Source organism: Vulpes lagopus, chromosome 11 (assembly GCF_018345385.1).
Source record: "Vulpes lagopus strain Blue_001 chromosome 11, ASM1834538v1, whole genome shotgun sequence".
In the NCBI taxonomy this organism is placed as follows: Eukaryota; Metazoa; Chordata; class Mammalia; order Carnivora; family Canidae; genus Vulpes; species Vulpes lagopus.
Window position 1 is genome coordinate 40,144,768 of NC_054834.1, and position 9,134 is coordinate 40,153,901.

Here is a 9,134-nt window from a genome sequence, read left to right on the forward strand (position 1 = left end):
ATAAAGTAATAGAATTTTTTTCAATTTTTATTAGAAATTCACTGATAAATAAATGTTATTTATTCAAATACAAAGTTAAGTCATAAAACATTTTATGCATAGGAATTTTGACCAGAATAAATAAGAATTTTTAATTTTTTTTAAAGTTTTGTATTTATTTATTCATTCATGAGAGAGACACAGAGAGAGAGAGAGGCAGAGACATAGGCAGAAGGAGAAGCAGGCTCTATGCAGGGAGCCTGATGTGGGACTCGATCCCGGGACTCAGGATCACACACTGAGCTGAAGGCAGATGCTTACCCGCTGAGCCTCCCAGGTGTCCCAAGACCAGAGTAAATAATAAGACCACTCAAAAAGAATGATCCTGGTCTATGACACATGTAGGAATTATATCAGCCAGGAGGTGAAGGCATGGTGCCATACTTGACTACATGTGTCAGAGCTGGAGAAACACTTAACATCTCTGAACTTTACAGCAAATAAAATGCAATTTCCTCTAATTGTATCATGATTAAATGCACATTCTTCCCACTTCATGAAAATCTTTTCAAATATTTATCCCTCTTCACTCTTGTACTCTTGCACTTTCTACAAAACAACCTCCACATCTCTACTTTTCAGGGTTTGGCCTGTCTTAACTTGAGTATTATTTTTCATTCTGTTGTCTCTTCAGTGTTAGATTGCTCTGTTAGTTAAATGTATTTGATTCTTCAAGACACTTCAGAAAGTGACTTTGCCTGTGAGAATGAACTCTATACGGCAGGATTAGGAGATGAACAGTGGAAGGTACTACTGTCATCGTAACACTTCACCCATTAGGATGCTTCATGTTTTTGTTTTTATTTGTCTGTAATTCTTTACTCTTTCACAGCATATCAAAGCTCATTTTTCTCAAAATGTCAGTTCCTTAGCTGAAGGATTACCAATGTCCAGTTTTACAAATTTATGCAATTATAATGCACAATCTATTTACTTCCCAGTAACTGGATGGAGTATAGCCATTGCTGTGGGAATAAAAGCAAGACTTACAGTTCAGAATAAAGAACACACTCATATCATATAGCTTGTGCCAACAAGGTGGAACTGTACTTGGCCTCTGTGACATTCCAAACATCAACTTAGAATCTTAATTGTAGTTTGTCTTTTTTCAACAAAAAAGCATGTTACAAATGCTTTCAAATAGCATTAATTCTGAAATTAAATTAAGGCTCTCACATTATTATTTCTGTTGATATACTAATGTTTCATTGTGGAAAAAAAAAGCAGTCTATAGTAATTACTATGTAGCTCTGCACTGTGGGTAGTTACTGGCATCACAGGTATCATTTGAATCAATTCTATTTCATTGTGAAACTCTCTTTGTTACTATTTATGACAACAAACAACAATAATTATGTATGTTGTCTGATTTACTTTGATTTCTTATAGCCCCGTACTTCTTGTTTCATGATAAAGGATCCACCTATGCTTGTTAATACCACTATCACTGTTCCAGGGTTAATAGCCCTAAATTGTTTGTGGTAAAAGCTATATTCAAACAAAAATTAACATTTTTTTGTGCTAGCCATTTATATAAAAATATATCACTCTAAAATTCACACAGATAGAAAAACAAACTATAATTATCTCCTTAAAATGTTTTCCTTAAGACCTAAAGCTAAGGTAGTTATCAGTCCCTACACAGTTTTCCTACCAACTCTGACACTGTTTTACCTAAAAAGATTCGTCAATCTAGATTTTCATTTCTACTTCTTCAGCCTCTAAGGCAAATCAGTTTTACATGTCTGATTATGTAAACCATTGCAGTCAACTAGTTAGTTAGCTCCAGAAACAGTGTTCTCTATATGATCTAACTGATTTGTTTCCATAATTCTTTTTAAGTATTCTAGGTTAATTTTCTAATTAAGAATCCATGTATTGGGATCCCTGGGTGGCGCAGCGGTTTGGTGCCTGCCTTTGGCCCAGGGCGCGATCCTGGTGACTGGGGATCGAATCCCATGTCGGGCTCCTGGTGCATGGAGCCTGCTTTTCCCTCTGCCTATGTCTCTGCCTCTCTCTTTCTCTCTCTCTGTGTGACTATCATAAATAAGTAAAAAAATAAATAAAATCTACATTAAAAAAAAAAAGAATCCATGTATTCATTCTAGCACCTATGATGTTTCAAACCTGTTAATAACTTCTGACCATTTTACCAGAATGGTGCCGTTATTTCCTTTTTTTTTTTTTTTTTATTTATTTTTTTGCTGCCAGTCATTTAAAAGACAAACTCCTAACTGCAGGCAATCCCCTACTTCTCTCCTCAATTTAAATGGCTGCTCTGTCACAGCATACAAATTTATTGCCCTCCTCTCTTGCCTGGCTTATTTCCACTCCTGTAATTTGCCTGGTTTATTTCCATTCCTGTAAAATATTCTTTGAAATAATTCCTGCCTCCATAGTATAAAGAAGTATATCTAGGTCTGTTGTTTCCTTTATATTACATAAAAGCTTCTACATCCTGTTGTCTTTTTAGAAAAAAAAATTCTTAATAATGTTTCTTTACAAAATATCATTTTTTCACCCCAATCATCTTTGTTATCTATTCCAGGGGAAGAGATATGATCATATTTTAGAAAGAATTAACATATTCTGAATTATTATACATGCAAATGAACTTTTAATGCATCATTGTATTCAAATATATGTATATTACATACACAAGTCGGTTTCCAAATTGTAATAATTATCTTTGTTTCAAATGTAATGAAGTTGAAAATTGAAGTTTAAGGAGAAAGGAAATATCTCAAATGCTTACTTTGATTAACTGAATGATATCTTCGTGTATATGGAATCAAAACAATGACTAATTTAATAAATTAACTCAAGCAGTCATTTGATGGGGTAAAATTCATATGAAGCAATTGCTTATCATCATGCAACTGCTAATTTGCCAGATTATTTAACTGTGTAGCATTTATAGAAATGCAGTCACAACAGATTTATTTATAATAAAAAACACTTGTATATTTCAATTAGTTTGAGAGTATGACTTCAATTGTACAAATAGATTTGAATATTACATGATAGTGAACTTTACATTGCATCTGAACACTATCTTCTGCTTTCTCCCAAATTAATTCAAAAGACATCCTATTACCTCAAGTTAGTTCTTCCTTTTAACAATGGAATTATTAAATACATTTCAAATTATTAAATGCAAAATACTAGCTGGCACAATCAGTTAACTATCTTATCTCTCATAATTCAGTCTTGCCTTTTGTCTCATTTTAGAAATTAAAGAATCATAATAATTGAGTATATTTTAACTGTGATAGTCTTTCTATCAGATTAAAGGTTACCTTTAGATAAAGAATTACAATGTATCTGAATTATTTGTACATGTAAATAAAAGTACCCATGACACAACAATAAAACAGTGAATAAGAAACTCATTGAATAATTCTTGTTTTTAAGTAAAAAAAAAAATGTATAGATATTAGGGGTTAAATTGCATCTCCAACATATTTTGTTATTATCATTGTGATTTGTTGTCTAATAATATTGACCTCTTAAATAATATAAAATATGTAGAGATTCCTGAGCTCGGGGATGCCTGGGTGGTTCAGTGGTTGAGTGTCTGTCTTAGGCTCAGGGCGTGACCTGGGATCGAGTCCCACATCAGGCTCCATGTGAGGAGCCTGCTTCTCTCTCTGCCTGTGTCTCTGCCTCTCTCTCTCAACATTAAATAAATGAATCTTAAAAAAAGAGAGAGAGAAAAATTCCTGAGCTCAACTCTACTTTTATGGGCTAAAGGTAAAGTGGTAAAATTGGCCTGCCTATATGTTCTATTTCCCAAGTGTGTTAATTCTCTAGCAAATAGATACCACTGTTTCTCATTATAATTCCTTAATTCTACAAAATGTGCTATTAGAATTGGAAGAGAAGTAACTGTACGTAGAGAAAAACAACTCCTCCTAGTTTATTTTATGAGACTGGTAAAATCTTGATATTAACATCAGACAAAAATTTTACAAGAAAAGGCAACTACAAATCCAAATATTCATGGATTAAAAATATATGTAAATTGATAGATATAAAACAAAATATTAGCAAATCAAGTCCAGCAATATATAATAGATAAATCATGACTGACTTGGATATATCCTATAATATAAATATGTGTAAAGGTTTTAAAAAGAAGTTTATATAACCTCTCATATATACAGATTAAAAACACATGCTCATCTTGATAGATACATGAAAAGTAATTAATACAGTTAATGATAACATCTAATGAGGTGCTACAACATTTAGCAAACTAGAAATAGAACATAAAAGGACACATTTGTGGATACAAGATACCTTTTTAAAAATACCACTGCATTCATATTAAAAGTTCAAGATCAGGAACAACGTTAGATATTCATTCTCACCACTTTTATTCATTATTATACTACTACATATAAACAATTGAGTGTATTTTGTTGAGGATATGGACATCAGAAACTCATTCATCATTGATGTGAATATAAATTGTATAGCTATTTTAGAAAATAATTTCAAAGGAATATTTTTCTGGGATTGAGAAATTGATTTTAAAATATATTAGGCAATAAAAGAGTTAAGAATAGTTAAGGTTCACTTGAAGATAAAAATGTATCTATTTTTAGTATGTTTCATGTTGCATTATGACTTTTGACAAAAGTGCCAATATAATTCAAAGGGAAAGGATAGCCAATAAAATATGGATAGAATACATATTAATGGAATAGAATATAGAATCCAGAAATAGATCCACTGATATAAGTAGCAATGATATGAAGATGAATTGACATTACAAAGAAATATGGATAGGATAGACTTTTCAATAAGTGTCACTGGTATACCAGTGTAAACACATTAAAAAAAGAAAATAAAACAATTTTTTTACCTTATCCCCAAACAAAAAATAAATTCTGAGTTGAATAACTAAGCATGAAATGACAAATATGAAGTTTTGATAATATTATATTGGAAGATATCTTCATTATGTTAATAAGAGAAAAAAGATTAGAAAAGACTAAAAAGACAGTCTTCTCATAATGACAGAGATCAAGAATGCAATCCAAGCATATAAGTGCATTTGAAGTCCCTTTTACACTCATCGACATTAAATTGACCAAAACAAATAATCTGGTCAAGCCCAGAGTCAAGAGGTGAGGAAATGCCATCTGCCATCATGAGGCCATCGTAAATGTTTGGATGTTTAATACCCTACTCTGGAGTGAAAAATCAGAATCAATAATTCAGTCAACCACATCTTGATTACAAGCTAGAAAGAAAACGTTGGCATCCATTTATTTCTAACCAACTATTGTACTTTTGCAATAGTGAATTTTTCATTCTTTTTTTTTTTAAATCATGATACTACATTTGACAAATCAATGAATTTACTGAACAATGTGTTGGGAAGCACACCTATAAGCTTTCCCTAACACAAGCATAAAATTTCTCTCTAGTAGAACCAAACAAGACTTCTAGACACTGTAAATTTAATTTGAAAATTTCAGAAAACAAATTTATCCAGATTGGACAAGTATTGTATAATATTTTCTAACTTACATATAAATATTCTATTTTCAGTTCCTAAAAATGTAAATGTAGTATTATTTTTTTCAAGTGTAACTCGGCTTCATTCACATATCACAGTTGGCTTTACAAGAATATGTTTCTAGTTAAATATCACAATTTCTTTATTCAGTGTCTCACATTGTACTTTCAAACATATCATTTTTTCCCCAAGTTAATCTGCAAAGGGTTCACTAGGGAACTGCACAAAATATGGACTTCTTCATGAATTTGCATGTCATTCTTATGCAGGGGCCATGCTAATCTTCAATTTTAGTATTTGTGTAGTTTTAGCGATAATTATATTTCAGCTCAGATATTAAAAAAAGTAATTTTTGCTAAAACTGCAGAATATGCTTATGTATGAAACTAATGCTTTCTATACAAAATATAATTCTAATCTGTCTTTCATTTACCCAATTACTTTGCAATTATGAAAATTTATTGCGATTTGAAGCAAAGTGATCTGGCAAGATACCACATATGTATATTTTGGATGAATATAGGTAAGATAGTCAAGTGATCTTAACATAAACTTAATTATACCAATTGTCTATAGTGACATGAAACTTTGAAATGAAGTGAGCAAATAAATTGTGCAAATGGGAAAATTGAATTGAATTATCAATGTTAGCTACACACTTTAGCCCTTTGTGCTGAAATTCAGAACACCACATTGGCTATATAAAACTAACTTTAAATTAAATATGTTATAAAATTATAATCAACAACCATTGAATTTTCAATGGCAGCAGGAGATACCAGTAACTTTTTATGAGATGCCTTAATTTATAAAGGAATATTATAGATTTCAAATGTTTTCCCTAGTGGTTATAGGGTAGTACAATGTTTATTTATGCTTGTTTGGAGTATCTTTTTAAAAAAATTAGTTACAAGAATGGACTAAGAAAAGAACCTCAGATAGAACACTAAATTAAATCTCAGACAACTACTTTTTAAACTAGAAAAATTGTTGAAAAGAAAAATACATTTGTCAGAGAAAAAAATATCAGTATTACATGAAAAATAGGTAAGGATAAAAACTTAATTAAATGCATAACTATATGCCAGGTAAAATATTATTTTAAGATATGCATTACTAGAGTAAAATAATGTATATAGAAATGTTTTTCCAGAACGATTTTATTTAATCTTTCTTATTATGATAATTTTTTGGAAAAGTTTCGGGTTCATAGCAAAATTGAGGAAAAAGTACAGAGATTTCCCAAATACCTCCTGCCTTCACACATACCTGGCCTTTTCCATTATTAACATTAACAACGAGAGTGGTACATTTTTTAGAGCTGATGAATCCTAAAGTGAAACACCATAATCATTCAAAGTCCAAATTTTATATTACAGTTCACTTTTGGTTTTAACTTTCCATGGAATGTTAAATTGTTGTTTTCTGATTTATATATAATGATATGTATCCATCATTACAATACCATACAGAGTAATTTTACTCTACCAAATATCCTTTGTGCTCTATCTATTCATCCCTCTACTCCCCAACCCAAACCTGGCGACCTCTAGTATTTTTACTCTCTCCACAGTTTTGCCTTTTCCAATATGTCATGTAGTTGGAATCATGCAGTATGTAGTTTTTTTAGATTCATTACTTTCACTTTGTAATGGGCAGTTGGATTCTTCCATGACTTTTCATGTACTGATAGCTCATTTCTTTTTGCACTAAATAGTATTCTATTGTCTAGATGTATATAGTTTATTATCTATTCAGATACTAAAGGACAGCTTGGTTGTTTCTAATTCAGCTTCGTTCTAAGCAAACCTGTGTGCTTGCCATAATTCAGCTTCGTTCTAAGCAAACCTGTGTGCTTGCCATAATTTGGCAATTATGAATAAAGCTGCAATAAACATCCATGTGCAAATTTCTTTTTGGGCATAAGTTTTCAACTCCATTGAATAAATTCCTTCTAACAACCATGAATGAACTCTGAAGCAGATCTTTTGAAGACTTCCGATAGCCATTTGAATCTGGAAGTAAATTTACCCCTAGACAGACTTTGAGGTGCTTGCATATCCAGCTAACAAACTGATGTAGAGATTTTGATCCAGAACTACTCAGATAAAATAATTATTTGACTCCTTTCCTACAGATATTATGGAAGAAAAAGGTTTTATTTTAAACATTAAATTTTGAATACTTTGTTACATAGCAATAGATAATGAATGTGTGTAATGTTTTCAAAAATTATTTAGTCAACACATATTTCTTGAACACTTGTTGAATGTCAAACATTGTTCAAAGTATTACAGATTCAATTGTCAAGAGGAATAGGATTATGGATTTCATTGTGCTCATTTTTTTTTCTTGATTAGGATTTCTTGCCTAGTTTTAATTTTCTTTTGATTAAATTTTAACTATATACTTTAGTAATTGAAGGCGATCATTAACTGTTTAATGTGAGCCAGATTTTACATTAAACTCATTTCTTCATTATAACAATTATATAAAGATAGAAATTTGTACGAATCACTAAGCTATTATTGCCTATAAACACCAAATCCACCCTTTTATACTCTGTGATTCTAGAGCTAGGCTATGCAAGCTGGTTTGAACTTTAACAGTTGGTTCTCTATGAAATTTTGCCAATATGGGGCACTTTAGAGAAACTAAAAGACAGGAGAATGTAGGAAGGGATATGCTTCTTCCTGTTTTCTTAGAGTTCTCCTCAGTGTTGCCATGTTAGTATAGAAAGTTGATTCTACTTTCCAGCTTTGCTTGCTCCTCCCAGAAACAACCCTATTCTTAGCCTTTACAGGTGCCAACATTAGAAACACATCCTCAAAGATCTAGGTTTTAAAACCACAGAGCCTTTCTCCAAATGCCTCGGTTCTTAAAACTCCAACTCACACTTCATTTTTCCTCCTAATTTGGCCATGATTCTTTCTAGGAGTTACTAATTTCCATGTTACTTCAATATTCAGTATCTCTTTCAGTTGTCCAAAACCTGAAAACAATTCTTAACATTAAATTCTCTCTCTCTAAAAATGCTTAGTGTGGTTTCTAAGTGGACCCTGAATACTATAATATTTTGTTTTTTCTCATGTTGCTCAAGGTCATAGAATCTCTGAGTAGAAGTGCTGAGTTGAAACTCAAGTGCTGTGACCAAAGAGCTTTTGCATTTAACAAGTAATCTCTTTTGTTATTTGTTACAGTTTTCTCAAAATTATTAGTTTTAGGTATTCAGAATTTTGAAAAAATAATCTGTTTTAGTTCTGAGATAAATCATTTCTAATCTAAAATGAACATTTACCCAATATCATGTATTACTAATGATTTTGAGGGCACATAATTAGGAAGTAGAGGTAAAATCAAAGTAAGTCAGTAACAGCCAACTCAGTCTCTTTATTCTTTTCTTGCCACATTAGTATGAGATGTGGATTACCATTTACATGTGAGGTTAACAAATGATACTTCATACAAAGAGAAATATTTCATTTAAGAAACCTCTTCCATTTTATACACTAATAATTGCACTGTTGAATAATATTTTGCAAAGAGCCACAAATAAATCTGTAAG

At 31.3% G+C, this 9,134-nt stretch overlaps 1 pseudogene; it reads right to left on the bottom strand.

Moving 5' to 3' along the window:
* Positions 1-5,793: 5,793 nt before the first annotated feature.
* Positions 5,794-5,891, bottom strand: LOC121472391 (annotated as a pseudogene).
* Between the last annotated feature and the right edge of the window lie 3,243 nt (positions 5,892-9,134).